The 27719-nt window shown below is 38.4% G+C and overlaps 1 protein-coding gene and 1 long non-coding RNA gene across 3 annotated transcripts in view; one reads left to right on the forward strand and one right to left on the reverse strand.

Annotated features, from left to right (window-relative positions):
• Positions 1-27719, forward strand: part of naaladl2 (N-acetylated alpha-linked acidic dipeptidase like 2) — a 460031-nt gene that overhangs the window by 37830 nt on the left and 394482 nt on the right. The gene's annotated exons all lie outside the window — the stretch shown is intronic.
• LOC102075931 (uncharacterized) lies at positions 14412-27717 on the reverse strand. Its single transcript, XR_266067.3, has 3 exons — positions 27620-27717; positions 15148-15278; positions 14412-14579 (listed from the first exon to the last, which is right to left on the reverse strand). It is a non-coding gene; the product is annotated as an uncharacterized LOC102075931 (long non-coding RNA).

The raw sequence follows: 27719 nt of genomic DNA on the forward strand, positions 1-27719 counted from the left end.
TTTCACATTATATGTGGATATAAAACCAAGAGGAGGTGCAGAAGTTGTCGCAGTATTTTAATTTGAAGAACAAAATTGCAACCTAACATGCAAATATTACTTATTGTAATGTTTATGAGAATTTTCTTTTCCTCACTATCAGCTTTCACTGTGTTTAAGGAAGCCATACTTCAGTGAGCTTTATGTATTAGATTCTGTATTGGAAATAAAAGCAATTTCTGTCTCCAAAATTGTTAAGAATAGTCAAGGAAGCATTCTTTGTCCCCATGTATGAAGCGCCCATGTAGAAATGCACTAATCTCCCTCCCGAAAGGTTAGCCCTGCATTTTAATTGTCTCTGACATTTCCCACTTAAACTGCACACAGGGACAGGACATGCAGGTTTCACGAGCAGTGTGGAGGCTTGTAAACGTCTTTTGACAAAGTCCTTACATTTTAGTGTCTTTCTCATGGCGTTGTCAGTTTACTGAAAGAATTGGTCAATGAATTGAATCTTTGTGTATTGAATTAGTCTTTTTTAAAGTTTCTGCTGTTATTACATGCATATCTTTAAACAGTTTTTTCCTGCCTTCTGGTTTGATCTGTGTACCTTCTGCATGTCACGCCCATCCAAGTGCTTGTTGGGCTCTTCCAGCACCCTTTCCTTCCCGTGCTCTCATTCTCTCTTTTTTTTTTCTATCAGTTTCCTCTTTCTACCTATTCTCTTGTCGACCTTATCACATCCTGCAATGATACATAACTCAGCAGCACACCTGTGATCCGTGACAGCTGAGCCCCTGGCCTGGTGCAGTGCTGTCACTCAGCTAGCTAACTGCCATTAAACAGCATGACCCTGCCGCCCCATTAGGCTTGAGTCAGATGGGAGTGTCAAAATATTCCCCCATGCACCTTGCTGTTTGGCACTACTGTGTAGATGTGGTCTGGGTGGAATTAGCTTTGAGCTCAAGAGCCTTTTTAGTTTACAGTTACACTTGCAGTTACACTTATATATAATTTATATAATGTGTGTTTGTGTGGATGTATGTTTCTATGTATAATGTTTTTCACTGCCTCCCTATTATTCACTATTGGCTACCTCTCATATTTAAAAGATTAGAAAAGCCAGTAGATCTGCAAGAACTGATAACTATAGTCATAAACAGTGCCAAAAATAATGTAAACATTTTAGAAATAAATGTTTTAAAAAATTAATGCTTTCAAAATCCATAGATTCAATTTAGGTACATTTGCATGTTGGCATCTAGTCAAGTAATTTCATGGACGTCACATAAATTGTGCCTGCTATGAATGTTGCTTCATGTTCTGTTTGCACACATCATTAAAATGCTGCAAGTTTTAAATGAGTTTGTATAATTTCTGCAAATTAAGTCTGTGTCAGTGTGCATTTCTATCACCTAGTTTTTGCATATGTAAAAGGATATGATAGATTAGATAATTTTGAACCAGCACATTTTATTGCTGCAGCCCACATTAGATGACTTTTTCATTTCCCTCTTTCATAATGACTGACCTTGACTCTTCACTAAGTCAGCTTCTACAAAAAGAAAGAGGGAGTGGAAAAATATTAAGGGTCTGATTGGCAAGCAGAGACATAAATACCATGTCACATTTGACGGCCTTCTTCTTCTTCTTCTTCTTCTCCTTCTCCTTCTCCTCCTCCTCCTCCTCCTCCAGTTATTCATGTCCAGTTATTTACAAACCAGTATATATCACTATCTATTGTCTATTACTTAATTCTGCATAATGTCTTTCTAATCAGTGTAAACATCTGTCACGGTACCCCTTATATGAATTTTACTGTACTGTAACTTATTAATCTATCTTTGAAAACAACAAAGAAAACAAAATGAATATACAGAAAACAGAATAATCTTACTTTAATAATACAGTGAGCTGCCTTGGTTTGCACTCTTATATTGCTTCTTGTTCTTCATGTTATCTTTATTTCTTTCTTTATTTTTAGTCTCAAAGTTGAATTTGTTGGCCTTTTTTGTGTCTTAATATTTGACATTTGGTGTTTTCTTAATGCACATTCATAATGAGCATATTACTAACAGCCCTGTAGAGGTAATACAGTAAGATATACATATGACCTCATGCTATGATTTCATGCCCTGTGCCCTTTTTCTCAAATATTGTTTTCATAGTAACAGCTACTAAAACAGCAGCAGTGACAGTGTGTTAGTTAACCACAGAGGTTGCTCAGTTCACTCTTATTTGTTCATAGCTGTGTTTATGTAGTGTAACATTTATTATGAATATGCAAATTAGCTGTTCCACATTCATTACTACCAATTACTCTCTTACTTGGAGGTAATTAGCACTGATGATGATATGTTACCCTTTACTGTCACCTTGTGTTGTGGTGGCAGATATTTGAACGAGGTTGATGAAATAAGTGGGCTATGATATAATATTGCTATGCTAATGTAAATTTAGTTTGCAAAATAGCAGCACCACAGAGGCCCTAATACACATGACTTCAGCAGTGATGTCATATTGGCTGAGAATGGAGTTCTTCTGTGAGAGTCACAGATGCAGGCCAATTCATTTAACTGAGGTCACATCATGTTTGCACACTGTTGGTGAAAGACCTCGTCCTTAAGGTGTAAGCAGAAATCCTGTGGTTACATATAAAAAAAAGTAAAAAACATGGTTAAAGCAGGTAAACTTTCATTTGCTAGGAAACTGCATATAAAGACGACCATGACCAGGATATTTTGCTTTTACTTAATTATGTTTTCCTACAGTAGTTTCAGTCTTGTGCTAATTAAGGCTGATTCTGACTTCCTTTGAACTGGATGCATAGAAATTAAATTCTGTGAATTTTAGGTCAAAGTGTTTTTTGGTTTTGTTTTGTTTGTTTGTTTTGAAATATGTTGGATAGGTCCTTAAATCAGCAAAGCTCAAGAGGGATCTAAACTTTCTAAATTTCATTATAAAATTAAATTGATGGGGAGAAAAAGACGCTTGATAGAGAAAAATGAGAAGAAGACAAGCTGTCTTTTGAGATCTGCAGAATGCAAAGCAGGGCTTCCACCAGGAAAGTTGTTTGACCCAGCACTGCAGGGGGCTTAACTGAGCACTATCCAGCTGCAATACATCATTCTTTTTGACAAACTCAGTACAGCAGAGCTGTGTAGGTGCTGCTTTCAATGCATCAGACACTGCTGCTGATGGAAGTAGAGAGACGGATGATCAGCTAATGGTAAACATTATGATTTCACAGACTTTTTAAGTTCTTAATGCCTTTAATCACTTTTGCAGACTCTTTTTATGTTAAATTGGTAATAGTAGTACTATAGTGTTTTTTGGTTTTTTTTAAAAATATATATATACCTAAGAAGTGAACACTGACCACCTTATTTTTGGGAACTGACACACATCTTGGGGGGAAGTGTGTCAGGTTGGGCATCTGGAGGAAAGAAAAATGCCAAACCAAACATGTACAGCTGCCTGGTGTAAAATGTATTAGTAGTAGTAATAACATATGCAACTTATCCTGGTTAAAAAGCACAAAAATCTTCCAATTATAAAATCCGTAATCTTAAAATAACAGCTGTTGCCAGATTAGTTATTTAACTGAATACATGCACACATTGCCCTTAATTTATAGTACCTGTGGTATATTGCTGTCACTTTAACACATTGTATTTAGAGTCTGAAAGCAAAGGGAACCGTTTAGAAATTCTAGCAGGGTCTGAAACATCTGTTTAAGAAGGTGTCTAAGAATCTCTTGAATTCACCTCGCTTTTGTGGAACAAATCCTTGGTCCCCTATAATTTTACTGGTTTAAAATTTAAGTGTTAGGGCTGACACTAGAGCTCCCTACAGTGCTCAGCTGTCTAATGCTTTGTGCACTGTGTACTGTGTACTAAGGACAGATGAAGATGTGTAAAAAGTACAGCAAGAGGGAACATACAAGATAAAGGATAGAGAGGAAGAAGCACTAACTGTATGGTTTTATGTCTAAATTAGCAGCAGCATGAGTAGATGTGTGGCTGCAAAGCCCTAAATTCTTAATGGCAATGAAGGACACTTTGTATTTGCATCACAAGTTTCATAGTATCATAGAGTTTGGACTATCATGGGGTCGAGACTAATGGCATAAGTAACAAATAATGTGTTGAAGATACTTGGCACTGATTAGATCTGAAGGAAAGTTACAAAAATGACTTTGTTTCCATTTTGGCCAAGAAAAGCGTCATTTTTACAAAGCTCAGTCAAAATGTCACCTGACGGTGATATGGCCTGAAAGCTCAAGTTGCCATATCACAGTGGCTGGTAGAGGTTGCACCCAAAAGCAGGACTCAGAAACTCAAGGAGTAAACTAATAGGTGGTTTTAATTAAACTAAAATCACATGCAAAAAACAAAACTAGAAAATTCAAACCTTTGACAAAACAAGGAAAACATCTTCCAAGGGAGGACACAACCATGAGGGAAAACGTGACAGAGAACAGAAGGAAATGCAGGCAATAGGTATGTCCCAATTCATAGGCGGCATCCTTAGGAGGACCCAGCCTTCGCGGTCTACGTGGGCCGGGTCCTTCGAAGACCAAGAAGGCCAGAAGTGCGAGGCTGTGAAATGGGACGGTCTATCCTTCAGATTTGCGTCACCAGCTGTCTCGGTGGAGTTCAATAAACTCAGCCGTCTGCTCCTCACTCGCTAATATATAACATGACATTGGAGTAAACTCTCGACCATCTCACACTTCTGTGATTAATCTCAGCCAAACAGATTTACTCACGAACAAATAAAACACTGAAAAAAGCCAAACAATAACATTTTTAAGATATCTAAATAACTTCTATATCATGTTTAACCTGAGTAGCAAAAGACCGCAGGGGTCTGAAAACGATGTGCGGGGAGTCCGGTGTTCTCGCCAGCTCTAGTGAGCCTCGACCTCCCGGTTAGCTATCAAGCTGGTGGGTAACAGACATCTCCGACAATGTCGGAGCACTTTTGCAAATATGTAATGTCTTGATAAATCAAGCAGATATTTGAAGTTTACACAGCTATATTCTCGCCTGAAAATTTCTATTTTGTGAACTAGAAAGAGTAATATTAAAACTAGGGAGCTGCCCCCATTGTTGGAAACTGGAATTGGCTGGGCCGCGCTATGAATTCTGGGATAGGTTGGGCCTTGAAGGATACACCCGACCCATCCCTCAAATTCGGGGAAATGAAGGACGCATTTGTCGGCCAAATTGAGACAGCCTTCGTCGCCTGGCTGTGACGTAATCGGCCTTCAAATGCAGCCTCAGGAGGATGCTGCCCCTGAATTGTGACATACCTAATATATACACAAGGAGGATAATGAGGGAACAGGCTACAGGGTGGAACATAGCTGACACTAATCTGACTGATGAGACAGAGGAGGCAAAACTGATCATAATACACATGAAACAGACGACTATCAAAATAAAACAGGAAATACAAACCCTGAAACCATGACTAAGACACCTGGATGGGAGAAAACAGACACACATGGGTACATGACTGTGAAGGCAGAAAGACAGAGAGAAAAGACTCGGGAAAACAGACCCAGGACCATGATAATATAAATAGAATAATCCTTTAATTGCCCCACAAGGGGAAATTTGGTACTCACTCTTAATAGCTGAGCAAAAGTAAAAACAGTACAAAAATGAACCAGTTGCAGAAACTATTTCAATAAGGAGAGATCATTAGAAGGAATTGAACATGATTTATTTATATTGTTGGCTAACAATGTATTGCTGTATCTTTTAGAAGCCGTTAGCATGATGTGCAGAACTTTAGCTTCTTCTCAGTTTTGCAGGTTGTCTTTTAAGCATCAGAATTAATTCCTTTTATACTAACAGCCGATATCGAGCAGCCATTACCCAAATCAAGCAATAGGAAGTAAGAAATTTACTTATTTATTTTTAATTACACAAACAGGGCACAGTGTATTATGATACTGTTAAAGAGATTAGGAATATCACTGATACCTTCAATATATCTTTTTCTGCCAAGTCATTAACACATCTGTCTGCTGATAACATTACAAGCTCCAAAATATAAAGTGGGATTTACTTAATATATTTTTCTCTGTTAAATGGGGTGAACATATAGCCATGTATGAAAGAAGTTTGGATTGTATTAATTATCAAATTTTAGAAATAGACAACTTTTCATCAACAAGTGTGCTAGAATCCCACCAGGGATGGCTGTGCCATAGTTACTCTCAACCATTTAATCCATTGCTTGTGATTCCACCAGATGTGCAGCAAAGTGTTTCAGGAACATCCTAGAAGCTGCTCTCTGACCTGCATTCCTAAAAATGCATAACTAATCTGTTTTTGACAGAAGCTGAATCGGCTCAGAGCCGATTAGAAAGGCGGGGACTTGGATACAGTAATGGCATATAGAGTCTGGCCAGTTGTCAGAATAAGAGACCCTGTGCATAAACATCTCCCTTTTGACTGTCATAAAAATCTACAGTGGTACCGTTCCTGCCATCTATTTTCTAAAATATCTTATGCAATTTAGGGTCACAGAAAGGCAGAAACACACTTAAGACAAGTTGTACAGTAGACCCTGAACAGGGTGCCATTCTCAAGGATGGCACACAGAGATAGACAACCATTCAGTCTTTTTCAAACCCTTGGCTAATTTATAATCTGTGAACTTTAACATACATGTTTTTGGATGGTGGAAGGAAGCTGACATACCCTGATGAAACTCATACAGACATAGGGGGTACACAGGAATAACATGCAAACTCTACAAAGCCCCAGCAAGCTGGATTCACACAGAACACAGAACAACCAGTGCTGTGTGGCAACAATGATAAGCACTATGCTAACCAGTGTATAATTGTACAGTTAATAGTGAATCCATAAATACATCCATTGACCAAAAACTGTTTGACGGCTCAAGTCAATAAATTTAGGCTATGTTGTGGTTGCTGGTAATCATAGTCACTGACTCCAATATAGACCTTATCTATAAAAATCCTAAAGTCAAAGCCTCTAGCTCTATCATTCTATCATTGTTGAAATAATTAGAATTATGAGCTACATCTTAAGCTTTGTTCTATATCTATGCATATCTAAGCATCAATCTTTTGTATAAATTTACTTCGTTGTCAGAGTGGCTTGAATAAACATCCTTTTTTTTTGCATCCTTGTATAAGAAGTCAACTGCCCTTCAAGGAATGATTTGCCCATTCTTGTCTATTTATCTTTACTCTAAAATACAGCAATGCACGTCTCAAGCGATTAAAGTCTCCCATGAGTAAAATATGTCCTAAAATTCCTTTTGGTGCACTGTATCATGCAGATTTAGCCAGTTTAGCAGTAGCTGAGGGCACCGTGATGCTAACTGTGGATATCTATTTGGAATAAAAGAGATTATTAGGCACTAAGAGGATTGGCTGCTGAGAGGTATAATGTGGGACAAGCCTTTTCTCTCAGGGGCCCAGATAGCACACAGGGAGATGATCAATGGTAGAGGTAGAGATAGCACCATTGTTTAAAACAAGATTAGACAGATTAACACTAGTGGCTGTTTCCTCCAGGGCTGCTGTTAGGCGTTTTATTAAACCTAAACACTAAAGCATCTCTACGTTCACTGAAGGGTTTTGTTTAGATAAGAGCCCCTCTCTTAAGGTTTTTCTGCTTATTTTTTTTCTTCCCCTCCTTACTTATTTTTTTTTAAAGTCTGAACATTTTCACCCATGGCGTCTCTTCATTTTTTTCATTATCTGACCCTCTCTAAGCCCACATTTAGCCCAGCTTACCTTCCTCTCTGGAGCACCAAATCCTCTGAAACATTTTGAAGTTCAGAGCGGAGTAGATGGTTGAGACACACTCTTTAAAAGTGTTGCTAAATGTGCTTTTCCAGTAGCAAACATATTTTTTTAAAGCACTCCAAAGAAAATTGAAAGTGGAAGGGGAGGGATCCTCGCCCCACTAAATTGCCAGTGTTATCAGTTGGGCATTCTTTGACAAAAAAGGTGTATGGATTATTATTGTAGATATATCAAGGATGTTTTGTCCCTGCCCAAGCCTACCGATAGCCATCAGCACCCTCACAAGCCTGTCAATGCTGCTATCTGACAAACACACACACACAGTATGATATGCACTAACAAACATACAGAGCAGATGGGAATGATTGCAGAGTGGAATAGAAGACATGTATTTGCTATTTTTGATATCTACCGAGACTGATAAAGAATCTTTGGTACTAAATGTCACATGCAGTATACTGCACACAGATGAATGCACTGATGCTGTTCTACCCTTAAATCTCTTTTCCTGCAGGCCCAGCATTTGCTATTCTTCACTTCCCCAGACCCACTTCTTCACCATATGCCCTAAACATTTTCCACCCCTCTCCAGTCATCTGATTCCCAGCCATATGACACATGACACATCTGGCACTATTTGAACTACAGTAATCCCGAATGAATACTTACTATTTGATAGTGTTAGCACTGTCCCATTGCAAGTCAAGCTCTGCAGTTCCTGTAGTACTGGCCCTCATATTCTCAAGTATGATTAACCTACCAACCTGCGTGTAAATGTTTTGTTGTATGATTGGTTCAATTTGGCCAATTTTGCTTCCAATTGGTGTTGGGTTTTTTTTTTTTTAAACTAACTCACTACTACAGGATTGGTAGAAACATACACTTCTGAGCATGCATCAGCAATAGGAGAATCTTTTTTTTCTGTTTCTCTATGTCATGTGTAGAAAAATCAAATATAATTAACAATCTCAATGCACAAAGAAGAAAATAGGTTGTTTTGTGAATTATTTTGGAACAGACGTCTGGTGTTGGCAAGGTAACAGTACATTTGGTGTGCTTACAATTTGAAATACTATAATTTATAAAGGGTTTTTTTTTCTATAGAAGATCAGCTCAAATAATTTATTTTTAGGGGACAGCACTTCAAAACACATTACCATGAAGTGGTTGTATTTATCCTGATGTGAAATAGCAGCTACTCTATCACCTCTTACATTTTGATGATGGGGCCCCCTTTCATAATCTCAGCTCTGCTCTAATGTGTTGCCCTAATAAGCCTTAAATTGTCATCTTGGTTTGATTTAACTCAGCCATAATGAGAAATCTGCCTTTAGAATGACAGTAGCCATCCATTTATCCTTTCCATCTCTCTTTACATGGCCTCTTAACACCTCCCCCGGACTGTCCAAATTGAAGTTGGAAGAGACAACGGGGTTGGATTGTGAAATGACAAAAATATATATATTTTCCTAGACAGAATATTGGGTTTTTCATCATTCATATTGTAGACTTATGAAAGGCTAGGAAGATTATTTGAAAAGTTTAATTCAAAGAGTTTTTTGCAATAGATCACTAATGGGTTTGGTAAAATATATTTATGAGTTTTGTGACCGTGTTGACTTGATGAAAGTACAGAGTGAGGGCAAAGTCTAAAGGGATAATTTGCACAAGGAAAAGGTCTTTTGTGCTCACCAAGCATCACTCAATCTCCATTTTCCTCATGTCTCCAAGTGCATGTCAGAGAATGAAAGTAAAATGAAAGCAGACCCATTTCCATTCTGGCTTTGTTTGGTTTGTGACATCTTTGTTAGGCCTTTCTGTTTCAATAGGAATATGCCACAGAGTCTTCCTGTACAATAGTGCATCAGAACCTGCTGTATTTCTTAAACCAGAATGCATTACCTGCACTTTACTTTTCTTTTGTTGTGACATGTTACATCCTTGGATGTCATTAAAATAACATTGTAACAATTCCAATTTACTTCTACTTTGTACATCATTGCACATTTCTGAACACAAGTATGTAAATGTGGCGTATAGACTTAATATTAGATGTCCTTTTTTATTTAAAAAAAACGTTACAACTATTCATAACGAAGTAAAAGTAAATCAGTCTCACCATAATTAAATCTAGCAAAGGATTATGGATTTATAAATGCTAAACAGCAGCAGTATTTCTCCATATTCATCGTTTGAGTAGACCAACAAATATATTTAAAAGCATTTTTAGTGAAGTTAAAAAAAACTCACACTATTCACTAAAACTAAAATAAATGTGTGAATGTGACCTGTGATAGAGTGTGTGGAGAATAGAAAGTATGTGTGATCTGTTTCATATACAGCATGAACACAGATTTTAGGTCAGAACAAAAGAGTAGATAAAGTGAGTGCTTAGTTTCCTTTTTGCATGTTGTAATGCTTAATGTTAAATCAAAGTATATGTGTGTGCTCTGTGTGAGATAGTGATGCCAGGTTACGAAAGAGTTTTTATGAAAGATCCTATTTCTGTGTGAAGCATAAAATTAGCTGTGGCGCTAACCATACAAACCCTTAACTATAAACCAGATCACAACAACCTAGGCTACCAAGGGCTACCATAGGATTTAGCAGTTGGGGGGAGCTAATCTCAAGTGTAGTGATGCCACATAGGGAAAGGATTTACACTAGTAGATTTTACATTTTATTTATATTTCACTATAATTGCCATCATCATTTTAAATATCACTAAATTCGATTCTTTGCCTAATATTTTCATGCAATCTTGGAATTAAGCTTCAATTGTTTTTACAAGATGTTTTACAAAAACATAATTCAGCAACAAATATATGCTTCCAATACCTGATTTAAAAAGCTGTAAAATTAATTATGACAAGTTCAGTCTAGTTTATCAAATTTCAGGAATGTGTTGAAGGTGCAATAATGTGGGATGTATTTCATTTGTTATTACTGAGCAAGAATTTCCATGCCATCAGTCTGCAGCACAAAAAAAATTTAACTAATTCACCGGTAATTTACATTAATCTTCCTATCACATTCGACTCCTCTTTAACTGAAGGTGCTGGAATGCTGTTCTGGCCCACTTAAACTCTTGATAACAGCCTATGAAATGGAAGTGGTTTCTTGGTGTCCTGCTGTGCTGGATGATAGTTCTCACTTCAGTTGATGATAAGCCAGTGATGGAGTAACAGTGTAATTTTTGACATTTCACACTAAAAGCTCAGTTTAAATCACGTAAATGAGGAGAAAAAACCCCCAACGTCTGTTCCGTGTTGTTCCTTATTGGGATTGACCAACGCCACAATGAAAGCCCACTCTGTAGTTGATCTGTCCTTCAACTGTGTCTCCATGATGGAGTGGCTGTAACTCAGGAGTTGGAGCAGTTCATCTGCTAACTGGAAGGTTGGTGGTTTGTTCCCTGTATGATTGGGCCAAGAAGGCATGTTGTAGAAAGTGCTTTGAGTTCTCAAGTAGAGTAAAAAAGCACTACATAAGAATCACTCCATTCACCATGATCCAACTGAATTATTTTTCTTCACACATGCTGGCAACTTCAGCTGTGCAGCTGACCACTCCTGGACACTTTGTGTTTACATCCAACATGCAAGAATCTGTTTCTTTCATCTGTTGAAATCTCCGAATGATATAAGTGTCTCCAGATTCGGAATGGGCATTTTTATGCCTAGTCTTAATGCAGTCTGGCAGTAAATTAATTATTTATGACTATGAATTATCTCATCATCAAAACAGGCACTGTCTGACTCTAATGATCAGTGACAGTGTGTGTTTTTCTACACATCACATAGAGAAACTGTAACATAGATTCAATGCGAGTTTATACAGTCTTTTGGGAATATGGCAGTTGTCCTCCTCAGCCCTGAGCTACACTGAATCTGTCAGGGCGTTTTAAGATTACTTTTGGTGAAAGTACACATTGTGCATACCACACTTGGCAATGTTGGTTGACTAATCAGAGGAATGAAACATGCTGGCTGTGTTATTAGTTTGAAATCTATCTACTTACACTAATATGTGACTCAGTGTGTGCATTAGTTTAGCTGAGGGAAAGAGCTCCACAGCTTGAACAGATGTAAAAGAAAATGTTAAAGTCCCAGACAGTCCTCTAATTCCTGTATCTACCTTGCAATTCAGGTGTGAACACATATTTGATGTGATGGTTTAGTCAGAGGACTTGCATTTAACAGAATTCGTGGTCATCGGTTTTTCTCTCATCTGTGTTCCACTGAATGAGTTTAAGCTGGACAGCCTGTGACTAATGCGCTCATCATATGCCTCACAGTGGTACTCTGATTGATAACGTGATTTCTCACAAAGATGCTGAGGAAACTTGTACAGATCCAGGATGTGGTGCTACTTCACACTCTGCCTTGACAGCTGGTACTGCTGTGCAGGAGGAGGACAGCAGGGTTGCATTTCCTCATAAGCATCACAAAAATCCTTGTGTGTCACTTATGACATCTCTCATTGAGTTTCAAAATTGAAAATCAACAACAAAATTGTTTCAACGTGCATCTGAGCTCACACTGACACTATATCACAAAACAAAATAAATGAATAATAACAATTTAAGGAGCTTGGAAAGAAAAGCGTCTGGACTTCTTTGAGTTGCTTGAAGGCGTTTCACCTCTCATCCGAGAAGCTTCTTCAGTTCTAAGGGTCAATGGTGGAGAGTCCCAGATTTAAACCCAGTGGGAGTTTCCCCCCCAAAGAGGGACAAAGGATCCCCTGATGATCCTCTACCTAATCACATGAGCCAAGGTGTGAAAGTGGGTGTGGGTCCCAATCAGTCAGGGTTTCGGGTGAGCTCATTGTGAAACCTGGCCCCACCCTATCATGTGATTTCCTGAGGTCAGATGGCCCAGGATGGTCGCTCACAGTGGACGTAAGTGGACATTTACGTCCACTTACGTCCACTGTGAGCGACCATCTTTGAACAGAGGTGGTGGTTTACGACACCAACTGTCTGCCATCTATAATCCAGTTTTGAGATCCCTTCCCAGACGCCTTAACGCCCACTCACATCCTGGGCCATCTGACCTCAGGAAATCACATGATAGGGTGGGGCCAGGTTTCACAATGAGCTCACCCGAAACCCTGACTGATTGGGACCCACACCCACTTTCACACCTTGGCTCATGTGATTAGGTAGAGGATCATCAGGGGGTCCTTTGTCCCTCTTTGGGGGGAAACTCCCACTGGGTTTAAATCTGGGACTCTCCACCACTGATCCTTAGAACTGAAGAAGCTTCTTGGATGAGAGGTGAAACGTCTTCAAGCAACTCAAAGAAGTCCAGACGCTTTTCTTTCCAAGGTCCTTAAACTACGATGACCTGGATGACTGAGAACCTTCACAGACGAATAACAACAATATTTTTTCTCCACCTTTTATTAATATCTTGCAGTGACAAATGATATTGTGAGGTAACTTGCCAACTGCAAAGTGTTACCTCCTGCTGTGAGGGTTTTTTTTTTTTTTGGCTTCACTTTTTTGGAACAATCTCAAAAGTGCACAAATTGTTTTGTTTGTAAAAGAATAGTTCAAGAAAGAGAGGACACGGGACTTAGCCACAAAGTTTAAAACATTTTTCTACTTTTAGAATGAAAAAGGCAAAATTACAGTTTACAAAAAAAAAGCATAGCAGAAGCAAAAGACAAGGGCATACATGACTTTGATAGGGACTGGGTTACTAAACTTTATTGAAAATATGAAAGAACACAGCTCAATAAGGAGAATATACAGTACTATGCAAAAGTTTTAGGCAGGTGAGAAAAAATGCTGTAAACAAAGAATGCTTTCAAAAATGGAAGTGTCAATCATTTATTTACACCCATCAACATAATGCAGTGAATAAACAAAAGAGAAATCTAAATCAGATCAATATTTGGTGTGACCACCCTTTGCCTTCAACTCAGTATTAATTCTTCTAGGTACACTTGCAAACAGTTTTTGAGGGAACTTGTCTGGTAGGTTGTTCCAAACATCTTGGAGAACTAACCACAGAACTTCTGTGGATGTAGGCTTCCTCACATCCTTCTGTCTCGTCATGTAATCCCAAACACACTCAATGATTGTTGAGATAGGGCTCTGTTGGGGCCATACCATCACTTCCAGTACTTCTTGTTCTTGTTCACGCTGAAGATAGTTCTTAATGACTTTGGCTGTATGTTTGGTGTCGTTGTTCTGCTGCAGAATACATTTGGGGCCAATAAACAATCACTTATATTTCTGAAAGCATTCTTTGTTTACAGCATTTTTTCATACCTGCCTAAAACTTTTGGACAGTACTGTAGTTTATTGAGTACTTTTGATTTAACAAAACTGTTTAATTAGACTCACAGGGAACAGACACACATTTGCTCACAGAAGAAGGGCAAGAAAACTACTGGACCAGAACAACCGAATCGAGTTTGACAGCATGGCATAGCGGAAGTGACAAAAAGAATAGAATAGCAGCACAAAAAATGAGCGAGTACAGAACTAACTTATTGAATTTACAAAAAAGCTTCATAAGCACCTGGAAAAAATTCAAACATTGTTGAGTGAACAATGTCTCATAGTATATATGGACAATAACCTAAAAGTTTTTAAAGTTAAGGAAACTAAACAGTGGTCGTCAGTCACCCAGTCTCTTTTCGATCTGTCTGCACTTCACATGTTGAAGAGAAAACTAAATAGAGGAGGAAACAAATGGAAGACATGTAGGAAAGGCCTGGTAGGAGAAAACACTTTTTGGTGATGTCCATGGGTTCCAGGCTCCAGGTAGACATTGTCTGAAATATTCTAGATGAAGTATAAAAATGCACTTGTATTATTATCTATATTTTTTTAAACAACATCTTCTGAAATATGGGGGCTGTGTTTAAGACTGGTTGTAATTCCTCAACAGTTAATGCATAATTTAGTTTTTCTCCTCAAATTGATGCTGAAACTCATCTTATTATATAAGCGCATGCAGTATGTAAGAATAAATATATGGACCTAAATGCATTTCTATAGTATTGATATGTAGTGTTCAATGCCATTGGTGATGAAAATAAAAATGATAATTTACAAGTCTGTAAATTCACCCAGACTATTGCCCAGGTTGTCCTGAAGCCACCTTTATCTGCTATCGCTGTTATCTCATTATCCAACTCTTTTGCTTCTTTTCCATAATAGACCTCAATTTTGCTGTCTTTGAACTAATGCACCATTAGCAACACTGCATTTCAAAGCTGACCCACTCAGACTTTTAATTTAAGCAGCCATGTTTCCAGATGTTCCCAGCCTTTTTTACTTTGATGCCCCATTCCTGATTATTCTCTTTTCACACAAACATGTTTCCTTTCTCTTTAAAGCATTTCCTTACCTTAATACATTTATTTTCCTTAGGTAGACTGAGGCATGGACTGTTTGAGCTCCACATATTGATTGTTGTGGGGAATTTGATGCCTAGAGACTTGCTGTTCTCCTCTTCTCCTCTTTCCTCTCTCTTCCACCCTGGGGGAATTTTAAATGGAAACACATTACAATGAATCACACAGCAGGGAGCTCCATGATTGATAGCATTGCTTACCATTTACTAGTCACTGTCTGGAGATAAGCCCTGAATTTATGGAGTATTGGAAATCCTTGCCGTTGCTACATGAGGATTAGAGTGAGGAACAGCTCCCCCCGTACTGCCACTGGAGTCACCTGGTTAACAGCATAAGTGGAAAGTAAGGAGCCCCTTTTGTTATTTATAAAAAATTAGTATTTGTGTTTTTGTTTTGTTTTCTGGATTTCTGCTTTAAATGAAACTGGGAAACCTTGGAGGACAGTGTCACCTGCTTGTGAGTGAGTTTATGTTGTACACTTCTCAGCAAAGCAAATGTGACTTTCCTTATTTTAAAAAAAATCATATAGTTACTCTGTATACACCAATTGGCTACTTTAAGTACACCTTGCTACTACTGGGTTGGACCCCCATTTACCTGAAATCCTTCTTTCTTTCAACAAGATCCTGGAAACATTCCTTAGAGATCATGCAATAGCTGCAGATTTGTTGGCTCCACATCCATGATGCGAATCTCCCGTTCTGCCATATCCCCAAAGTGCCCTATTGTCGTGAGATCAGGGGACTGTGGAGGCCATTTCAGTACAGGGAAACCATTGTTCGAGCAGCCAGTTTGAGACAATCTGAGCTTTGTGACATGACGTACTATCCTACTGGAAGCATTCATCAGAAGATGGGAACACTCTGGTCATAAACAGATGAACATGGGCCGCAACAGTAGTCAGACAGGCTGTAGCCTTTAAACAATTCTCTATTAGTTCTAAGTGGCCAAGAAAATGTACTCACACCATGAACACCTGAACTGTTGATACAAAGCATCATGAATTTGTGCTTTCATGTTGCTTATGCCAAATTATGACTACAACATTTTTCCAATCTTCTATGAAGTAATTTTGGTGAGCCTGTGCAAATATTGGCCTTTATTTCCTGTTTCTCTACTGACTGTAATGGCACCTGGTGCCATCTTCTCCCGCTGTAGTCCACTTGCTTCGAGGTCAACATTCAGAGATGAGTAATCAGAAATGCTTTTCTGCATGCCTTTGGTGTAATGATTATTGGAGTTACTGTTGCCTTCTTATACGCTGAAAGCAGTCTGGCCAATCTTCTCTGACTTCTGACATCAACATAGCATCAACTCACTGTTATTTACTTACTCATATTTTCTCTTTTTCTGATTATTTTTTGCAAAAAAATGCCAGCAGATCAGCAGTTTTTTAAAAATTCTTAACCAACAACCATGCCATGATCAAAGTCAGTTAAATCACCTTTCTTACCCATTCTGATTCATTTTGTACATTAAAAGATCACCTCAACTATGTCTACATGCCTTAAATGCACTGATTTGCTACCATGTGGCCATATTTGTGTTGACGAGCAGTTGAATAGGTGTACCTAACAAAGTGACCAGTCAGTGTATATTTAGTTGAAATGTAAACAGAGAAACCCCAAATGAAAAGAAAATTACAGACCTCAGATTAATATAATAAGATATTTATGCTGAATCTTTTATATGCTTGTCAAATCAACCTTCAGGTAAATTATCCATTTTCTTCATAGTTCATTTAATACACATCTGATAAAAAAGATATATGTAATATTCAAAAATGAATAATTAGCCCATCTACTAAGGTGGGCACTATCACAGTTCATTTAAAATCCCTGAAGGCATATATGCAGGAATCCCTGGACTTTGCAGGGTGCAGATAGAAATAGTTCACTGAAGACTTTTGTTTAAAGAATGTACTTGCAGACCAGTTTTTCCTGTGCTTCAGACACAATTTGCAGACTTCAACTTTTCTTCTTTAGAAGTGGCTAACAGTTATAGATTTTAAACATCAAATGAAAACAGTGTTTGCACACATAAAGAGCTGTCTGTACTTTAAAGGCACAATGGTTGTTTGTTTTTTTACAGGGTGTCATTCTTTTATATCATAGAAGCTGCTTACAAATCTTAGACTCCATACATCATGGCCAACATTTTTTTTTTTTTTTAACACTGAACAGAAAACTGAAGCGTTCAGTTTTAAAACTGGTTTGTGATTTAAAGACTACAAATAGAGGATTGTGGTTTATGTCTCTACTAATACTAACGAATAGCTGTTTTCATTTATTTAATTAATTTTTTTTAAAGAGCGCTTAAACACTTTAATTTTTATACTTATAAAAGACTTGCTTAGCTGTTTTTTTTTTTTACCCTGGCTTTATGTATGTTGGACAAAATAGACTTAGCTTCAGTAGTTTACATGAGTTTGTGGACCTTAGCTTCTGCAGCTTATGAAGGACACATTTTTACAGATTTTATGTGTTAGAAACATCTCTGATGCTTGGTTTACACACCTCCATTTTTGGTTGTCAGGGGCAGCTTAGATCTCAGATTTCAAACCTCAGCAGCCATAGGACCAACGGCTTTGGGGTTTTTTAGATTCCTTGCAAGTTTGTGCATCACTCTGAAGAAAGTCCAACCTTACTGCATTTTTGAATTATTTGTTACCAAGCTTGGTTTACCAAACACCACTGCAGTTTGTATAATGGTGTGTTTAGCAAGTAGCCAGGAGGATGACTGATCAAAGTCTCATTGCTGCTGCACCCTGAACCATCGAGGCCATTTCATCATATTAATATCCTGCCACACTGTGACCGAATATTTGATCTACACACACTGATAATCAACAAGTCGTTTTACATCCACAATGTGCCAGCGCATCACACGTGGGGGCTGTTTCTGTGGTGCTGATCCCATTATGGAACATGACTTAATTCTCCTTGACACAAAGCCAATTCAGGGAGTGATTGTCTCACAGGTTCATCCTCTCTCATGCAGCGTGAGGGCAGAAGGGAAGTGGTGGTGAGGAGGTGGGTTGTATTAGGCGTTGAAAGACCACAGCTGAGGGGGAAATAGCTGTCAGGCCTGTGGAGGGAGGAACAGGACACAGTATAGCCTATCACTTGTGCTCCCTGAGAGACTTATTACGGAAGCAGGCCAGGGCGAGAGCTGGTAATTAATTTGGAGGGAACTGATATTGGTTTTGATGCACCAGAGACTGACAACAATGGCTGTCTCCTGCATGTACCTGCACTCGTGGCTATATGTGTCTGCATAAAAACAGGAAACCAAGATGAGCAAGGGGAGAAAGGGCTATTTACATGGAATGTCTGCAACAATGCATATTAATGCCTCCTTTAGTCGCCTCATCCTCCTGCAACTCGTATTCTCATCTCTCATCTCTCTCGTTCCTCTCACTCTTATCCATCTCTGCAGCTGCTTTAGTTAGATTCTTCCTCTATCATGAGTACGTGATGTTCAGGGCAGCATTTTTTTAAATAATGAAACTATACTCGGCATGGCAAATTATTAATGTCACAGAAAGGAAATAAGCTTGTTTTCCTTCAGCTCATTCATTTAGAAAGCTCCATGACTGTACCGCAGAAGCACAATTACAGCACTAAGGAATCGCAGAGATTGAAAGGACCACAGAATTTGCACTCTTAGTCATGCAAATCAGCTGTTAGGTCATATCCGAAGACAAATGCAGCATTATTTTCTAATGACTGAGGAAGAATGGAAAGAAAAATGTGAGTGACATGATCAGAATGGATTTATAATATCTACTGCTATTATTAAAAGTTTTTATCATATCTTTGGGTGTATATATATTGAATATATGCCATAGATTCATTTTTTTTAATTACATCAGGAACTGGAACTAGATGATAAATCTGTAACTTTTGAAGTTAAAACAAAACACAACAAACAAAAAAAATAAATGGGTTCCATCATTTAGCCCAGTATTAGCTCACAATGACATTGCCGTTATGACAGTTTTGTATGATGGACTGTTACCACCTGCTTTTGGAAAGGAGGGCGATCTATTTAATGGAGCTTCAGAAAATCAAGATGGATCTTGTCATAGTTTTGAGTGAGAAGGACACAATCAAATATAATAATTCATACCTTCATGGAAGGCACAATCTCCTGTTTTTATGTGACTTGTGGGGAAATAATGACTCAAATTTATGGTCAGTTTGAGGATGTTTAGGTGTACAGGTGTGTAGCCTTTAGATTTTGGAAATTTGTTGTGCGCAAAAGCTCATTTAGGCCTCCGTGACATGTTGGTGATTGTCTGGCAGCCACCGGTCACAAGGGTAAAAATGTATTTTCTGCAACTGATTGGTGAGTTGATGGATTTCTGGCAGTTGCTAGTGTGAAGCTGGTTGCAAAGAGGTAGAAATATTCAACAATAATTGCTTTGTAATTGCTTTGGGTGCTAGCAGGTTGCTGCGATTAATAGTTGTTTGCATGGAAGACTCTAACAGGTCTGCAAATACTCTCAAACTGCTCGACAAGCAGTAGTCAAACTGTTGAACTGTTAAAAGCAATAGAATCCACAGTGCCATTTAAAGATATTTTAAATAGCACAGGTTACCAATTAGACAACATATCAGCAGCATATAGTATATGCATGCTTGTGTTTCTGCTTCCTAAGCTTTGTCCATCTTTTTGATGTACAGGTCATTCTGACACTGTGATGCCTTCTGGTAGTGCAGTCCCCTCAGTTCTGACTTACTTCCCTCTCTTTGTTACCATCTGACTTTTTATTAGTGTGTATGTGTGTCTTATAAGTTACTTTGTGATTAAATTGGCGTGTTACACCCAACACTGTCAGTAACTCATCACATGGGCAACCTATGTTAATTTGATGTTTTGGAATGAAAAGAAAAATGTAGCATTTCTTTCTAATTAGATTGACCTGATTTCTATTAATTTGACATAGACTGGTCTAGTGAGACAAACCCTCAAACTGTACACTTAACAATTTAATTTCAGTCACAACACTCCTTCTCTGTCTCATTCTTTTCTTTTTTTTTAAAATGTGCATCTAAGACAGAGCCCATGGTAGTAGTGAAACTAGGTCCTGGGCTTCAAATAGCAGCCCATTGTATCCCAGGGGTCCACAGCTGAGGAAAGGCCAAGAGGAGCAGACATACACACATATACACACACACACACACACACGCAGACAGCAGGAGTGAGAGATAGAGGGCGAATTGTTTGATGAAAATTAATATTTGTCATTTGGTGCCGCACACAATACCCTGCGGACTCATACAGTACAGCGGCTATTGTTTGAATCCATTTCTTTTGAAGATATCACAATGTACCTGTGTTTTCAGCACAGTTTGGAGGATGTGGGAATGTGCAGTTCTTGTATGTTCGCTTTGATGTACTTCGGAACTGCTGGCTGTTTCCAACTTTGTTCCAGTCCGTTACTGGAACCTCATTGTTCATCAGGCTGGGAGGTGTCATGTGTGATAACTTTTGTGTGTTTTTGAGAGACAGAGTGATTTAATACCCCTGACAATAACTAAAATTGTGATTTGTTGATATCTATTTGTTATTTACTTCATATTTAAGTCTGTTTTTATTTATACAATGTTCCAAGATCTTTTTGAGGCATGGTTTAAAAGAACTAGTAAAGTAAAGTTTAAAAAAAAAAAATCCTAAGAAATTTGAAGGTACATAACAGCTTTTAAACATTGTTGCCCAGTCTGTATCTTAAGTGCATGACTGATAAAAGCTGTACCAAAGCTCACGATATAATTTTAAAGAAAACAAAATGAAAAAAGTACAAACGTTCTCGTTTTATGCATTCGTTTTTCCAACTGTAAAAATCAAATATTATCCCTGTCTTTTTCCCGGCTTTTTAAAGCCGGTGTCTTACTCACAAACAGATGCTTGCAGAGGACCATGGGGTTACATTTAAATCCATTATTACTGTTAAGTGTTATTTTAGTTTATGTAAGGTTAATGTTGTCTTCTTCTCCTCTCAGCTCTTTCTTTTATGAGTCCCCACGGGGGATCATCTGTTTCCCTTTCACCGTATCCCTGTCACACCAACCCTCTGCATGTCGTCCTTGACTACATCCGTGCCCTCTCTCCTCCTCATTTGTCTTTGGTCAACAACAGCAGTTTCCACTGGTTTGACAGTTCATTATAATCACATTTCTGCTGCCTTAACCCAACAAATGTGTTAAACCAAAAATAAAAGTGCCATTGCCAGTGAAAAACTAAGTAAAAACAAAGAACAAAACAGTTCAAATGGCCCAAAAACTTGAGAATTACTCAAGTTCATCAGTTCAAGTTTTTTTTTCTTTGCTCGCTCCTTCTTTAAAAGATTCATGAACTCATTGCATCTCATACTGTTGTGGCCAGTGCAGAACTGTGGGTATGCTCTGTAATGCTAGTGTGACCTGGCATGGTGAAAAGTTCTTAAGCAAACAAGAGACTATGTTTTATTGTGGTTAAGTTTTACATATGTAAATAAATGCAGTATTAATTGGGTTCTCTGGAGAATGGGCTGCCACTAGCAGTTGGCAACTGTGTGTATTATGCATGTATAACACAACTGGCAAACACTGTCTTGAATATTCACTTTTCTAGTATTTAAGTGAGTGCTGCTCTACTGGAATGCCTCCAACATACTTGTCCCATAAAACTTTGGTTTGACACCGCATAATACAGGACCTCTGGACTGTCAGTATAAATCTAGCCATTGTGCATCAATACTACAGAACAAGTTTCCTGTTGTGAAGGATCAGTGTAAAAATGTGTATTTGTTAGCAGCAATGAAGATAGCAGAAAACAATAAAACTGGCAGCTGCCAGTGCAGAAGATGGTCAATCCAAGAAAAAGAGCAGTGAGGGTTAAGTCACAGATTTGTAATACATTTGCTGCTAATGGAACAGATGTCTTGTCTGGCCAGTTGTAGTTTTGCTAACATTATAACAATTTTTCATCCCTCGTGTGCTCTCTGACGTATTAGTGTAGCTCATCATCCCATAATACCAACCTACCTCAGTGTCTCCTTGGAGCAGCATGGCAGCATTTTAACACTGGTTACCGTGGAGACCACAGCGGTGCCACTGGCAGAAGCAGCCTCTTGCTCATTCCGGATGACATTCAGAAAAGCCCCTCTAGTGTTTGTATGCACACACACTCTCTTACATGAGCATGCAGCCACACAACAGCACCCCCGTGTGCTATACAATAATGTTTCCTTGAATATACACAGTCAGAGACATATGCTCTTAGAAAAGATCAATGGAATATGGATGACACACACAAACATACAACAATCAGTCAACTCTCATCTGTTGTAACAGCTCTGAGTATGTGACTACAGCTTTCTAATACGCCAGAACTATAGTGGCTAACAGATTGATGTAACAGCCATGTGTGTGTGTGTGTGCATGTGGATTTTTGTATCCAAGTAGATCTTAAGTACTTGGTTATCAAGTGGATATAAAACTAGCAGATGTAAAGGTTTCCTGGATGTTCTTCTTTTTTTCCTAAAACTACCTGTACTTTTCAGTTTACTTTGTAACACCATCTTGCAGTGGTTTACACATTTTCCTAACATGCGAAAGCACACCCAAATGCCTTTGGGATTATGTTGGGAGGGGCATCTGTTGTGAAAATTGTCAAGATCAAATATGCAGAGCTATCTGCTGTGGTCACCCCTTTTGAATAAGGGAACAGCTCAGTCTTTACTTTGTTTGTACTCAACATCCACTAAATATACCTATATGAGGACTCATATAGGTATATTTTAAGTTTGATTTTCATTTTGCTTTATTGGTTAATCCAAATAACCTTAATTTATCATGGTTTATAGGATGCGTTGAAGAAATTCACATTTTTAGGCTGGCAAATACCAACATTTGGTCAAAGTTGCTAGCCTTTGTTGAGAAAATTTGGCACTCTTGCTGCCACAGTTGCAACAATAGTGAGATTTCATATGAGAGTCCTCCAGTGGGACCTCTTGGTGATGCTTGGATACAATAGGTACTCTACATCGTAATCTTTCAGCTTGGCAAGTTAAAACTGGGGCTGTTGAAAACTAGCACTATGCTTGATATACATAGCGATTACATGTGTGTGTGAATGTGTGTGTGAATGGGTGAATGACTGAATGTAGTGTAAAGCGCTTTGGGGTCCTTAGGGACTGAGTAAAGCGCTATACAAATGCAGGCCATTTACCATTTTACTTTTCATGCCAAAACAATAGCTAAAGAGCAAGTGATGATGATGATGATGATGATAGCATTAATAGTAATAATAATAGTAATAATAGTAATAATAATATAATTTAAAAATAAAATAAAATGAAAAAGCAAAAATAGTCCAGTACAATATTGCCAGGGGTGGCACAGCAAGGCCAAAGAACATAGTGTGCATATCACCAATCAGTATCTCAATACTAGCAGCTAATTCATGAATTTGTTTTCTAGTAATAAAACACAGTTTTTGCATGACAAAAATCTAATTTCCATTGCAATATTCATTGTGTCATATGTCATCTAGTTGTCATTTCAATGTTAGATCCAGTTTGTCATTTAAAAAGATGACAAGTGTGGGCTGTTTATAAGAAGGCGTTGGAGGAGTGTGACAGCACTGTCAACATCTCTGTTATGTTTGCACATATCCAATTTGATGCAAATTCTTCGTTTTTATGTTGCTTGATGTTGTGTTCAATGGTTCTTTTTGTTACTTCACAATTTGGATCATGGAGTCATGTTTTTCACTGCTTAACCGAGAAAAAAACAGGTAAGTGGAGATAAATCCTTTGCTTGAAAGACCAAACCAGCCCAAGACAGCAGGTAGATACTGGACATGAGATTACGTTTTCAGCCAACTGAACAGGTGACTGCAAGATAGAGGAAAAGCAATGTTAGTAGAAGGAACACGCAAGAGAATTTCACAAGAAAAAAGGAGCCTGATTACCAGACAACATGCAATGACAATCTGTCAGGAAAATGGTTGTTTGAGCTGGTCCTTAAAGTGCCCACCTCCACTTGAGGGTCAGAGAGACTGAGATAGAAAGCAAAAAGAAAGAAAACCCTGACAGACCAGAACTATCACATTCATTTACATTAATGACATACTGTATTTGGCTGCCACTAACAAATCATTGTAATTGGTGTAAAAAGAAATTGTTAAGGTGTTTTAGTTAACCTTTTTCATGTTTTACAATGAACAAGGGCAACTGATGGTCATTTTAGATTTCATCCATGTTAGAATAATCACATCAACAGTTGTCACCTTCTTACAAAACTTCTTGCTGATGGTCTTGTATCTCATCCTTGTGAAGGTCTCCAGTCTTGTCCCTGATGTTCTTTGACATGTCTTTCGTCTTTCTCGTGGTGGTGTAGAGGTTAGAATGACAGAAATTGATTCTTTGGACAGATGTGCTTTATACAATGAGCTAAGATCAGCAGTATCTATGATAAGTTGGTTGGTTGGCTTGTTGGTTGGTTGTAATATAGGTACACAGAAATTTGACCACATTTACCCCGTACTGAAGGCACTCTATTGGCCCCCAGTGTAGAGTTACCTTTAAAATTCTTCTATTAGTTCACAAAGCTCTCAGTGGTTTGGCCCCCTGGTATATTTCTGGCTTGCTCACACTCTACAGTCCAGTCAGACCTCTCAGGTCATCAAGTGCAGATTTTTCCCTCTTCCCAGAATCAGATCTTAGTCTGCTGAGGGTGCTGTCCGTTATTGTGGTCCTATTCTTTGGAACAAGCTATCTGATGACTTCACATCAATTACATCTCTCCGAATATTCAAGAACAAGCCTGTTGCTTTTTGTTTAATTTGGATGTTGATGTATTAATTTTAATGTTGTTTTGTTTATGATCTGATATTATAGTACATAATATTTAAAATATTAATTAGAAAGAAGAATATATTAATTTAGTAGCTTTATGATGGGGGTTTAGCAGTGCTGTAAAGTGTAGTGTATCCCTACAATCTGCTGTTGTTTTCTCTGTATTTTATTGTTAGTTAGCTATTACAGTTTGGCCGTTTGCTTTTGGCATTGCCAAAATTTTTGAGCACCATGTCACCAACATGATACCTCTGTTGTAACTGGACTTGCAACAACTCAGCAATATCCATCCAAACTGTTGGGAGGCTGCAGGATTTCAGTTCATAGTGCTGAAATCCTGTCATCAGGGTTCTGATAAAGTTCTGTCTGCAACAAATTACGAATCGTAATCTTTAACTGTAAGTGTTTATTGCATGTGTTTTTGTAAACCTAGGACTGGATCGGATTGCAGACACTGATGTCAGTTGCACTTTACACATAAGACTTGAATATTTTGGAGGAGTCCAGAGATGTGTTCTTTCCATAAGGAAAAGTGTTAAATGTCAGCTCATTTGTGGAGGTAATATTAGTAACTACATAGCAATCAGCTACTGTAATGGCCAGCCGTAAGTATTACAGTGGTCTTTCTTTAAAGCAAAAGGTAAGTGTAAGAAACTGAAAGGTCAGATTCTAATAAAAATAACAGTTAATAGCAATGCTACCTTTTTATCTGGTCTGTCTACACTGAGCATAGACTTCAGACAAGGTAGCTTCATAATGCATATTTTAATTTGTGTCTCACTTCAGCTTGTGCTCAGTTTTGTTTGCTGACCAGTAAGTAGTGCTGTGGATGTAAAACCTATTTCTGTCTGTCTGTCTGTCTGTCAGACTAATATCTGCAGTAACATATTAGAAAGGGGGCCTAAGAAGCACAGCAAGCTGAGGCCTACCTGAGGCCTTAGAAACTGCCAAGCCAAGACTCACACCTTTGGCTAACCAAGAAGAAGAAGCTAACCAGAGAGATAGGAGCCAGGACAATAAACCAGCTGTTCTCCACTGAACCATCCGAGGTGTATTCTCAGTGGCAGGAGAATAATATGAGAACATCCCCACCAAGGTCGGAGATGGAGCAATAAGAGCAGGAGAAGGATGCAACGCAGACTAGCAGACCGCAACCTCCCTGAACAAGAATCAAAGAAAGGGTCTCAAGCTTAATGAATTGGACAGCATCAGGCCCTGATATGTTTCACACCTACTGGCTACAGAAGCTAACTGAATTCCAAGAACATCTTTCAGCAAATGAACCAGATGCTAATGGATGACATGCATTGAGCATAGTTAACTAAAGGCTGGACAGTCCAGATCCCCAAGAATCCAAAGAAGGGACCTGTCCTACCTAACGACCAGATAATAACCTGCCTCAACACCTCATGGAAGCTCCTGTCAGGCATCATATCAGGGAAGATGAACAGGCATATGGTTTAGTATGGTTTGAGTAGGGCCCAGAAGGGAATTGGGAATGAATCCAGAAATGCCTAGAACTATACAAGATCAACAGGGACCCTAAGAGCCTTCATTAAGAATTTGATGGGAATGTGGCAAAAAACACTAGAGGCCAACTTCAACCCTCAAGATTTACAAAGGTGATGCTCTGTCCCCACTGTTGTTCTGCATAGGCCTGAACCTCCTCAGTCAGATCATCAACAAGACTGGCTACGAATACCGATTTTGGAATGGTGTGTCGTCAGCCACTCTCTGTACATGGATGATATGAAGCTGTACGCCAGGGGTGAACGAGACATCGATTCAATGATACACACCTAGGATCTAAAGCAATGAGATTGGGATGTGTAGTTGGATGGTAACAAAGAGAGCGAAGGTAGTCAGAACTGAGGGGATTGCACTACCAGAAGGCAACATTGCAGACAGTGAGGACTGATAGGCAAGGAAAGGGAGGTCTGGGTGTCCTTGCTTAGGCTAGTGCCCCCAAAACCCGGCCCTGGATAAGCAGAAGAAAATGGATGGATGGATAGTTTTTCTTCAGTAACATTATTCAGTTTGTCACATTCTTAAATACCTATTAAATGTCTAGCGCTGAGAGTTTTTTCTACTATTTTGCATGTACTGGTCCTATTTGAACTTTGATTAAATTAATGTCTGGGATCTGTTTGCTGTTGGACCATTAGTCAAAACCATAGGCTACTATGCAGGCAGGTGCTGAAACCTGAGAGCAGGTGTGCAGCTTATGGAAAATAATTACTTTACATACAATATTTTATTTATATTTTGTTTTGTGAGCTACAGTATATTTTTCTTTGTGTACAGGCTTTGAAAAGGTCACTTGTACGGATATTCATATTCATCGCTCTCTGTGGATTTAGCCAACTGAATTCAACAAAATAAGTAAATGTTTCACAATGCTTCATGGATGAGTTCCTACCGCTAGACAGTATAAATCTAGTATCAAAAGCATAGTCTGTTGTGTGGATCTAATCAGCAGCAACACTTTAAATATAATTATAAAAATTAATATAGTAATTTTAATTATATAAATCAGCAACACATCAACTTTTCCAGTTGAAAACTCTTAAAATACAGTGTTCCAGTTTTTCAAATTTCACTTGGCTAACAGGTCTTACCTTTAAAAATAATCTCTCATCTTAGTCCTGTGTCTGGTCTTTCTTACATCTTTGTCCATCTCTGTGCCACAGATTAGCTTTTTTTTTCATCTCCCTTGGA

The sequence above is a fragment of the Oreochromis niloticus genome, linkage group LG23 (genome assembly GCF_001858045.2).
Source record: "Oreochromis niloticus isolate F11D_XX linkage group LG23, O_niloticus_UMD_NMBU, whole genome shotgun sequence".
Lineage (NCBI taxonomy): Eukaryota > Metazoa > Chordata > Actinopteri > Cichliformes > Cichlidae > Oreochromis > Oreochromis niloticus.